The 11,468-nt window shown below is 45.5% G+C and overlaps 1 long non-coding RNA gene across 1 annotated transcript; it reads left to right on the top strand.

The window, feature by feature from the left end:
• The first annotated feature begins 7,652 nt into the window (after positions 1-7,652).
• On the top strand, positions 7,653-9,080 carry LOC114912173 (uncharacterized). Its single transcript, XR_003798129.1, has 3 exons — positions 7,653-7,702; positions 7,829-7,908; positions 8,465-9,080. It is a non-coding gene; the product is annotated as an uncharacterized LOC114912173 (long non-coding RNA).
• The last annotated feature ends 2,388 nt before the right edge of the window (positions 9,081-11,468 follow it).

The following is an 11,468-nucleotide window of genomic DNA, read 5'->3' as shown; positions in this document are numbered from 1 at the left end:
TGTGATGGACTGGAGTCCTGTCCTGGGTGTGTCTTCTCCCCCTCCAGCCTTGTGTCCTGTGTTGCCGGGTTAGGCTCCAGTTCCCCATGACCCTGTATGGGACAAGTGGTTCAGAAAGTGTGTGTTTTCTTAAGGATTAGTAAGAGATTGGAAGCTACAGGGGAGGAGGTGTGGTGTTTAAACCAAGAATAAATCATTGAGAATTTTGTAAAAGAGAGGTTCCTGCCAGCCTGTAGGGTGTAAGTTGAAAAAGGATAATTGTCATTGGTTATTCTTAATTGAATTGCACTGTATGTATAACGCAGACTTTTTTGCGCGAAGCGGAGAGATGCCAGGGTGAGAAGTGAGACTGTGACACGAGTTGCTGTTCTTGATAAAACTCTTTTATTTGTGCACTTCAAGTGTTCCAGTGCTTTGTTTAAGTAAAACCTTTAAAGAACGGTGCACTTTCATTTCGGACACCACACCTTTTTTTCTCCTAACGTGATCATGATTTGCGTTTATTTGCTGCTCTTTAATAGGAGCCTTTTGGTAAGTGTTATTTTTCCAGTTACTTTTTTTAATGATGTCTTCAGAAGCCTGAAAAACAAGGCTGTTTTATTACATTACTCATTTCTTTGCAGAGGGAAACCTTTACTACAGTCAGTGCTGTTTTTTTTTTTAAATTCCTAAAACATCTCTGATATCGGTCCAAGTCCTTTTTGGTTCTGATGGGATCCCAGTGTGTGACCCACTAGTCAAACAGGACCGGACCGCTGATGGTCAGATTTGTCTACTGAGTGCGATAAACTCGTGGGTCTCGGACGGAGGTGGTGGTGATGTCACTGCAGCGGTCCAACGACACCTTGGTTGAAGGGCCGTCCGGAGAGCTTCTCCAGGCCGCCGCCGGAGTGCGCAGCATGTTCGGGGGACGCCGCTGGTGCCCTGTGCACGGTGCAGAGCTTCTTCGACTGCCTGTCCTCCTCCAGGCTGGAGCTGCGCGGAAAAGGCGCCCAGGTTCAAACCCTCGTCCTTCTCCAGCCCGTCCACCCCGCTCCAGGTGTCCCCGTCCGCCGTCTTCCACTACGACGTGCGCGCTGCCAAGCGGGGGGCCCCCTGGGAGCTGTCCTTCCTCACTGGCCAGGAGCCCCGCGATCACGCCACACGGCAGCACGAGCTCCATCTTCTCGCCGCGCAGGTGGCTCCAGAGGAAGCTGCAGGGGTCCGGAGTGCAGCCGTGCGCCGCGTGGAGGTCCGAGGTGAGAGCGCCAGCCAGGTGACGCGTGTGAGCGGTCGTGAGCGGTGTCCCTCCTTTCCTTCCTCCCTCCCTCCCTCCCTCCCCAGCGGTCCCGCCGGGAAGTTCGGTCCGCGATGAATAAAGGGGGCAGAAGTGGCCGAAAGCGCAAGCTTCACTCATACACCAGCCAGTGTACTGCAGTAAGTAACTGTGTACGGGGCTCCCTTTCTCAGTATCGGTTCTTGGCTTTTTGGCTAAGATTGTTTTCCGCTTTCTTGCCACAGGTGCTGCTGCAGAGCTTAGAGGGGACAGAGGTGATCTTACTGCGTGACCAGTAGGTGGCTTGTCCGCCGTTGGCATGGGGTGATCCTCTATCCTCTGGAAGGCTTTTATTTTCTTTGGGTAGCCCAGCGATCCTAATGCGTGTCTAGTAGGTGGCATGACCGCTGCTGTCATGGGGTGAGCTGGAGTTTTTTGTTTCCTAAATCCCTTTATCAGTTTTATGTTAGTTTATACATGAAGTATTCGCCAAGAAGGACTCCATCTGCAAGGGAGGAACCTTTGATGGGTTCACCACTGAAGAACGCAGACGGACCATTGGCGAAAACAATGGACCCTGGCAGAACTTCTTTTCCGCCAAATGGAATGCAGGCAGCAGATGGAGGACCATTTTTATTGGAGATCCCAGGAGGAAGACAGAGACTTCCATGACCGACTTACCTTTATAAAAGAGGTAATTTTTGGTCTCCTCGGTCTTACTGTGGAGGACATTATTTGCATTCAACGGAATAACCTGCTGTGGTTCTTTGACGTCACTTTAACTACAGAACTTTGTTTTAAAAAGGTGATTGAGAGTTGCCGAACCCTCGCTGATCATCCTGCATTGAAATTCTTTGATGTTGAGAACCGCTGGGTTAACAACCAGCGCATAGTGACTGTGCATGTTTTTAACCCTTTTATTATGGCGGAGTCGATACAAGAATTTTTACAGAGGTATATTGAAGTTCTGCCCGGTCACAAAGACATGAAGGATGAACTTGGTTTTTGGAATGGGAAAAGACAGTTTCGGGTCCGTTTGCTCCCTGATCCACAAGGTTTTGATGGGTTTCGCCACCCACCTGCTACGTTTAATTTGGGCACAAGCAAGGGCTATTTATTTTATTCTAACCAGCCACCCTTCTGTCGAGTGTGTCAGGGGTTTGGGCATACGGGGGCTGAGTGCACCAATATGCAGTGCAATAACTGTTTGGAGGAAGGTCACATGGCTAGAGATCGTAAAGGTCCACACAGGTGTAATATCTTCGGGGCAGAAGATCATCTTTCCTGCACCTGCTCTCAGAGGAAACCCACCTATGCCGACGCTGTGTCAGGGAGCTGGGTGTCTGGCGGAAGGGAGGAAGAAATGTTTGTTCAATCTAATGTTTCTGAGGTGCAGGTGCATGCAGAGTTAGCAGTAGAGAAGGAACACCTGATGTTTGTGACCCCAAGGACCTCGCCCACCAAAGCCCAGAGTACCTCAAAGGATACAAATCGGAAAAGGAGCAAAGGCCCTACTCCAAAGGAATATAAGAAGAGCAGAAAAGAGGAGGGGGTGAGCAGGAAAGAAGAAAAGCCAGCAGCAAAGATGGAGGAGGACCGAGATCAATGTTTGCTGGTAGGGGATGGAAGCCATACGGATTGGCCGGTTGTGACTGCACCCCCCTACAGTGTGATGAGTTCCCCTCTTTATTCAGACCAGAATGATGATATTAATGAGCAGCCATATGTTGCTGCAGATCTTCAGAGTATAATAGAAATGTCGGGAGGGGAATGATTTTGTTTTAAATCTGTTTTTAACGAATTTTAGTAGGGTTTTTATTGTTCTTATGGTTGGTTAATTATTTAATTTGCCCCTTTTATGGCTGATTTTAACATTTTAACCTTAAACGTCATACAAATAAAGAATGTCTTGAAAAGAGCAGCAGTGTTTGGTCAGCTTGCATCCTCTGCCTTCCAGCTATGTTTTTTACAGGAAGTCCATCTTCGAGACCAGTGGGATGTGGCCATTTTCTCTTTGGGTTGGAGGAAAGGTAGATCATACTGGAGTGTAGGTGGCGTCCACTCAACAGATGTTGGCATTCTCTTTGGTGAACGAAGCTTTGAGAATGTAAGCATGTTTACAGTTCTACAGGGTAGAGTACTGGGAGTGGACAGCTCATCCATGCGATGTGTGTCTACGTTCCGGTAGAGGCCACATTCCACATTTTTAGAAGAGTTGACCCCCTTTTGTGTCTGCAATAGATACTTAATAATTGGGGGTGATTTTAATATACATCTGGAGGGTAGAGAGGATGTTAGCATCAAACATTTTAAGAATTTTATGCTCAGATTTGATCTTTCGAATGGTTTTAAAGTGTGCAACCCCAATCATCCGGGCATTACCTGGTCTAATAGTAGAGGAGCACAAAGTCACCTGGATTATATTTTAGCTTCTGACTCTGTTGTTTTCAAGCGGGTTCATCTCTCTCCTTATTAGCCAACGGATCATTTGATGGTAGAGGCCACGGTTTCCATAGAGTTCCCATTGCACGGTCCTGGGTACTGGAAACTGAACGTAGATGTTTTAAAGGAGAAAGAGTACAGGGACCTTTTTTATGAACATTTTAAGTTATGGAAGGAGCTCAAATCTTTCTGTAGCTCTGTCTCGGATTGGTGGGAAGCCACCAAAACGAAGGTGCGAATCATTACTAGGCAGTACTGTGTTTGTAGGAGGGCTCGATCTTGCAGAGCCATGCGGAAAGTGGAGAAAAAGTTGGGAAAGCTCTATTCCCACCATAATAATGGAAAAGATTTGAACAGCGACAGAGAAGCGGAATTAAAGGCGGAATTAAGGTGACTATATGACCAGCAAGCTAGTGCTCTCCTTGCAAGAGCCCAGATAAGAGAATTGGAGCAAGACGAAAAATGTTGCTCCTTTTTCTTTAATAAAATGAGGGGCTTTCAACATGATATGGGTTTTACTTCTTTGCGAACTAGACAAGGAGAGCTGGTTAAGGATACGGCCTGGATGATTGAGGTTGCTACAGAATTTTATGAAACTCTTTTTAACGTAAGGGAAACTGACCCTGTCACAGGGGATTCCTTTTGACAGCATTTGCAGGCGACCCTCCCGGCTGATTCCCAGGCTTGCCTAGAGGCACCCATCACTCTGGGGGAACTGTCTGAGGTGCTCTCCAGAATGAACCAGAGGAAAGTCCCAGGCTTGGACGGACTGCCGGTGGAATTTTATTCCACATTTTGGGATGTCCTGGGCCCTGTTTTCCCTGAGGTTGTGGAAGAAGTGCTGACCCGAGGTAAGTTAACGGACAGCATGAGGTCGGGGGTTTTATCCTTGTTGCATAAGAAAGCCGATAGAGCCGACCTGGGCAACTGGAGGCCCCTGACCATGCTGTGTGTTGATGTAAAGTTAATTGCTAAAATCCTAACCGAGCATCTGATGAAGGTTATGACCCTCCTGGTCCGTGAACGCCAGACGTGCGGGGTTCCCGGGCGCTCAGCAGTCTGGAATTTACATCTTATTAGAGACGCGATCGCCTAGGTGGAGGACTGAAGAATTTCTCTAGCACTGGTCAGCCTGGACCAGGAGAAGGCGTTTGATCGGGTGGACCATACTTTTATGTTTAACGTTTTGGGCGGATCGAGATTGGGCCCCACCTTTCTCGGGTGGGTCCGAACACTTTATAACGAGGTTGGTAGCCGGGTTCTTATTAACGGCTCTCTCGGGGAGTGGTTGCCGCAGATGAGTGGGGTCAGACAGGGGTGTCCACTGTCTCCCCTCCTCTACATTTTGTACGTGGAGCCGTTGGCAGCAGCAGTTCGGGCCCACCTGGGAATAGATGGGTTGCTCATTCCAGGAGACAGGGGTAGGACTGTTAAGTTGGTCCAGTATGCAGATGACACAGTCCTGTTTGCATGTTCCGACCGCTCACTTGCCCAGGCACTGCACCTGACTCAGACGTTCGGTAGGGCCTCGAGTTCGGTGCTCAACCTCGGGAAGACAGAGGTAAAGTACGTTGGATTCTGGGGAGCGCGAAAAAACACCTTTGGTGGTCTCTCGCTTTATAGCAGTCCCCTCAGAGTGCTGGGTGTGAGTTTTCTTTCAAAAGGAGTAGCCTGGATCAACGGGGAGGAGTGTCTTGCGATAGCTAGGTGGAAGATGGGGCTGTGGAAGGCAAGGTCCCTGTCCTTCCTGGGTAAAGTACTGATCTTGAAAGTTGACGTCCTCCCGACCTTACTGTATTTGGCTCATGTCTACCACATGCCTCGTAATTTAAGGAAAGGGTTTGTGAAAGACGTGTTTGGCATAGTATGGGGTGGGAAGCATGAGTTTGTGAGGAGGGAGGTGATGTACCTAGGGAAGAACAGGGGCAGAAGGGGAGGTCCCTGATTTCCCCCTAAAATTTGATTGCCTCTTTTTTGCGCAGCACTGTTTCCATCTGGCAGCTCCGCTGGAACACCCACACCAGCATTTTGTTCGCCTCTGGCTGTCTTTCCCGTTGCGGCATTTGGTGAATTCGTGGTCTAATGCTGGACCAAAGGCCGAGTCTCTGCCAGATCACTACAAACAGATGGTGAAATGGAGCAAGATCATTCCGACAGACACTGACGCAGATACCCCCTGAAGCACAAAGTGTTATATAATGCTTTGTTAGAGAGGAGGGGAACATGAGTGATGTTAGGCCTTGAGGAAGACATTTGGGCCCGAATTCAGCCAAAGGAGCTCGACAATAGGCTCAGGATCTAAACTGGCAGTGCCTCCAAAGACTACCCGTAATGGAGAAACTTTATAGGTCCGACCGGACGTCCCGACTGCCCGCGACCCCAGTTTCACTGTCTTGATAATGTATTTTATGTAATGGTTAGTAATATTGCTGCCCAACTATAGGAAAATGGTTTTGGGTTCGTTTGACTGTGGATTTATTGATGTTTGTTTTTGGTTGTGTATTTTATTTTATTTATTGATAACTTTATTAAATGAAGCTAATTAATAATAAAAAAACTGTGTACAGGATCGCGCGCCGTCAATCGGTACAGTTCCGTTACAGATACCAGATTATACTAGGCGACTATTAATGTTAACAGTCGATACTTGCAAATTGACAAGGGTGCCTAACACAGAGTCTCTTCAGGACATGGCAGTTACACAAACAAAGTCAAAAGTCAAAGTGGCTTTAGTTTATTGTCATTCCAACCACATACAGCTGGTACAGTAGAGTGACACGAAACAACGTTCATCCAGGACTACGGTGTTACATTGAAACAACTCGGTTACCTACACAGTAACAATAAATATATAAACATAAAAAATATAAACAATAAATATACACAGTACAGTACACGGTATACAGTAAACACACAGTATGAACACACACATACACACTACTCCTTATGTGTTATATGTATGTGTTCTATAACATGGATATCTATCGGTTCACCAAAAAGTATGTTGTGTGTGTGTGTGTGTGTATATGTATGTGTGTATATATATATATATATATATATATATATATATTATATATAGTATAGAAAGAGAATGAAGATTGAGAATAAAAACCGACTTCGAGAAGGAAGCGCAGGAGTAAAACGACCCTCTCCTTGCCAAGCGAGGTCATGGCAAAATTTCTTACGGCTAAAAACATCCCTCAATTAATATACACTATGGCAGCTATGCAGATAATGAAATTCCAGCAGAAACGTATTTGGCGGCTATTTTTAGTGCTACTTCCAGGGACAAATAGAATAGTCGATGGCATTCCGTACTGACTGTGTAGCTGAAAGGTCTGGATGTGCGTTATGTGCAAAAAGGAACTTGGTTTGTCTTCATTCGTGCAGGGAGGTTTCTCTCTACTTGCTGATCCTGCAAACACATCTTCATGGCATTATGCTGCTGATGTGTACTGTAGTGACATTAAAATTATACGTTCCCACGACGGCGGACAGTCGAGCGGAAGATCATGGGATAAAACTGTACAGTAACGTAGCGTATATATATATGATACGATACATTAACGCTAACATTTTTTAGCATGATAATACTGCCGAGGAACAAACATGGGAGTGTCGTCCAGCCGTTTCCACGCTTGGTTGTGTCTGATTCAAAGCAGAGAACTTTTTCTCCTTTGTGGAATTTAAATTTCATTCCCCGAGAGTTCATTTGTTCATGATGGCGAGCAGGAGAGGAGGAATGCGAGCCCCCCACTCCTTAACCCGTTCACCGCCGGGCTTGATCAAATAAATACTGGCGCTGGGGGAAAAAACCGAGGAGACCAAGGATACAGCCCATCGCACTTTACGGAAACGCGGAATGCGAATACATGTGGAATGGGGCTTCAGGGGCACTGTAGACAGTGAAGTGACGTCACTGTAGTACGCTAAAACACGTAAGAGCGAGAACAAACGCGTCTGCTGTGCAGTGGCACGTGGGAAGCGGGATACTACAGCTGAGCAGTGAGTAGCATACATTGCGAGTCCGTTTGAATTAAAAAGCGCTTTCTAACTCTGAAAACCGCATCGCTCCACTTTCGTGTTATAAAAAACCTGAGTAATCGAATTTTTATTTTATTTTATTTAAAGATATCTTGTACTTTGTGGCTTGGTCCACTCTTCAGCCTCAGCCAGGTTACCAAGTTTGATCGACCCGATTTTTTTCTGAGGTAAGTAGGAATTTAATATAATATTTTCCTAGAATCTATAGATGTTGATGAAGTTTCGCATCAGTCCAGTATTTATTAACTTAAAGTTGTTTCTGAACCTGGGAAATGCATAATTAATTTTATTGCAATTTGTATAATATTATTTTATCCAATTAATGATCATGGCATTAAGACTTGTGCAGAAACAGGAGAAAATTGGGGGTTTTGGCATTTTCTAATTTAATTCAGAAGGCTTTGTCCCACAAAACGAGTGGGCTTTGTCCCACTTCTTTGTCTTTCAAAAAAAGAGGGGGTTTTAGGGGGGTTTTGCCTGGACCCAGGCTGAAATGCATTCCTTCAAACAAGTCAGTGTGCTATCATGGCGGGGAATACAAATGTTTGATTGTTGTTCCTTGGTTTATCCATTGTGCTAGAAATCTGGTGAATTGCAATTAATTTGGGTTTTATAACAACCCTGTACCCAATATCTTAATTATTTTCTCTGAGGTCATCTGGATCATAGATTTTTGACCTGTCTAGAAATTCACCTAATTCAGTTCACCATTTATCTTCTTAGAAGATGCCTCCAAAAAAAAGACGCAACCTCATTGTCAATGCACATGCCCAACCGGGTGTGGGAAGATGGCACCTGAACGAGAATTTTTCAACACTTCCTGCTACCAGCACTGAGTTGAAAAAGGGACATGTATTACACCTGTACGTCTGTGCAGCGGGAAGTAGTAGAGCTGAGGCAGCGAGACAATTAAAAACACATTTTTCATCTGAGGGCTTTTCTTTCAGTAAGTCCCTGAGTAATGATATAAGAGTGGTTGTGACAGCAACATGGAATAAGTTTAAAAAACTCACTGACCCAAAAGAATTTGAACAGTTTTCAGCAATATGTGATGAACCGTTTGACCTCACTGAGGCAGTTGATCCTGAGTTCACAGTTCCTGTTGCACAGTTGCCAGTTCCTCAAGTTCCTGTTGTTTCACCTGGAATTTTTGATGAGAAATTAACTGTTGAACAAACAGATTCTGACACAATGACCAGAACTCCAGAGAGTCACCTTCAAGTTCATTCTGAGCCAGGTTCCTCTGCCAATTCAAGGAGTTGTCGAGGTGACCTGCTCACTCCTCGAGAAGCTAAGATGAAACAACGATCGGATTTTATGTTGTCAACCCACAGAGCAATGAAAAGAGATACCAAGAAAAAGTGAGAGAATTGAGGAGACAGCTTCAGACCCCAAGAAAGTGCACAAATCAAGCTATTCAGAGGCAAAAGAACAGAGTTAACAGAAAAAAGGAAGAGATTAAAAAGCTAAAGGATATGTTGTATGGGAATGCCCTCTCCTGTGCATTACAGGAACAGAGAATTCGCAACAAAAGGCTGAAGGATGCGCACAGGAAACTTCTCCGAAAAAGGACCAAGACTGTTTCTGTGGCCAAGTATAATGAAGTCCTAATACAGACGAAGAAGAAGGACAATGTGATATCACAACTTCAACATGAAATCCTGCTTCTTCAGGAAAGAGTTGAAGACTTGACTTCAACCACGGAACATCCTGAGGAGCAAGAAGTTAATGGAAAGATGTACTCATCAGCCATGAGATTGAAAGTATATGACTGTATAAGTAGTAAACTGTCAACAGCAAGTATACCAGTAATCTTACAGAGAATAGCGAAGCATGATGGAATTGAGCTCAAAACTGTACCCCAAAGGAGCACTGTTGAGTTGATGGCCCAGGAATTAGGAGTGATTTCTCAACTGCAGACGGCTGAAATGATATTGGCTAATAATAATGTGACTTTGGGATTTGATGCAACTACCCAGGAAGGTACCCATGTCAACGAAATCCATTTTAGTACCGAACATGACAGCATGTCAGCTGCAGTGGATGAGTTGGCAGGAGGAACAGCAGAAGACTACTGCAATCATATCTGCCAAACTGTAGATGACTTGGCCCACACTTATGTTTTCTTTACTGAAGGGACAAACTTCGAGGAAACTAGGGCAAAATTGATTGAGAAGATATCGAATACGATGACTGACCGATGTGCGACCAATCACGCGGCCGTCCGTCTCGTAAGTAGCGAGTGGGGGAAAACGCTGAACGAGATGAACTGCCACTTGCACCCCCTGGATTCGATTGCGACAGCATGTAGGTCTGCATTGAAGAAAGTTGAAGAACTGAGGGGAATGTTTATGGCGGGGACTGTATGGCAGCAAATGTCATACTGTCCTTTAGCAAACTTCGTTACAAGGACGGAAAGGGAGACCCCCGTGGTTTTGCGACTTTTTTGGATCAGAAGAAACTCCCGAGGGGCATTCTACCTCGTTACAGGGGCAATCGATTTCACGTGTTATTTCACAGTGCTGGTGTACTTATTGAGCACTATGAGGTATTTTCGGAGTTGTTGAAAGATGGCACAACGCTAGAGCGTAACTTGAGAGAGAGCCTTTGCAAAGATTTTTCAAGTGAAATAGCTCAAGTGGAACTTCAGGTCCTAGGAATCATTGGGAAGCACCTGACAGGTCCTTGGATGACTAAATTGTACACCCCAGTGGGTGCTGGGATAAGTCATGTTGATGGCATAGAACTGGTCAAGCAGGCCACTCGGAGACTCAAGGAGATGTTGCAGGACCCTCTTCAGATTCTGTCATCCACGGAGGATTTTTTTGGCCAAGAGATTGTGTTGGGCAATACATTAGCGAAGTTGAGGGCAATGCCTCATCATCGCCAATTTGTTCCCATGATGTCTTCTTGTCTTCAGGCAACTATTGATGTCCTTGAGCGCCAGTATGCCAAGTACTTCGCGCTGGAAGTGACAGAAAAGCTTCGGGAGGAAACCGCTTCCGTTAGATGTCACAACATGGATTCAGAAGGGTTAATAGGGATGTTTAGTGCTTTACTAAAAAAGGCACCGAGTGCCACGGTCAGTTTTCTCTCTGCCCGGATGAGAGCCTGCAAGAACAAGACGGTGGAGTACCTGGAGGAGCTAGACGATGAAAGGAGGGAACTTGTGCTGGAAAAGGCTGTCCGATGGGGGCGAATGCAAAGAGACAGGAAAAGGATGACTCGCAGAGAACTGAGTTTGGAGCTGATTAGGCGGCAGAAAGACAAACAGCAGGAAAGAAAAAACATTACAAGAAAGAAGGTTTAGGGGGAGGGGTCCCTTCTTATTGACCTAGTAGCGCTGAACGCTCTCTGTTCTGTGCCTTCTCACTATACCGTATGCTGGCTTCGACCTCACTTTGTTCTCCCCTTTCTTGGGTATTCGTGTGCTTACTTATCTACTTATTGTTGTTTTGTGGTTCTATGCAAGTACAGTATGCGCAGTCATCACATGTGTATCTTTGCTTAAACTGTGGAAGAGTCTACCTGTTACGGTCAGAAGTGCCCCGTCTGTCTGTCTTCAAATCTAAAGACTTGCATGTTTTCTCAGGAATTTCACTTTGAAATATAATTCCACTTAGCTGTGTTTGTTTTTCCCACCTCTATACCAAAGCAGATTAAATTACTTTGTTATAAATTACTAAATTTCTTGTTGTTGAGCATTGTTTCCCTACAGTCATACCCG

Source organism: Scleropages formosus, chromosome 14 (assembly GCF_900964775.1).
Source record: "Scleropages formosus chromosome 14, fSclFor1.1, whole genome shotgun sequence".
In the NCBI taxonomy this organism is placed as follows: Eukaryota; Metazoa; Chordata; class Actinopteri; order Osteoglossiformes; family Osteoglossidae; genus Scleropages; species Scleropages formosus.
This window is presented reverse-complemented; position numbering and strand designations above follow the sequence as displayed.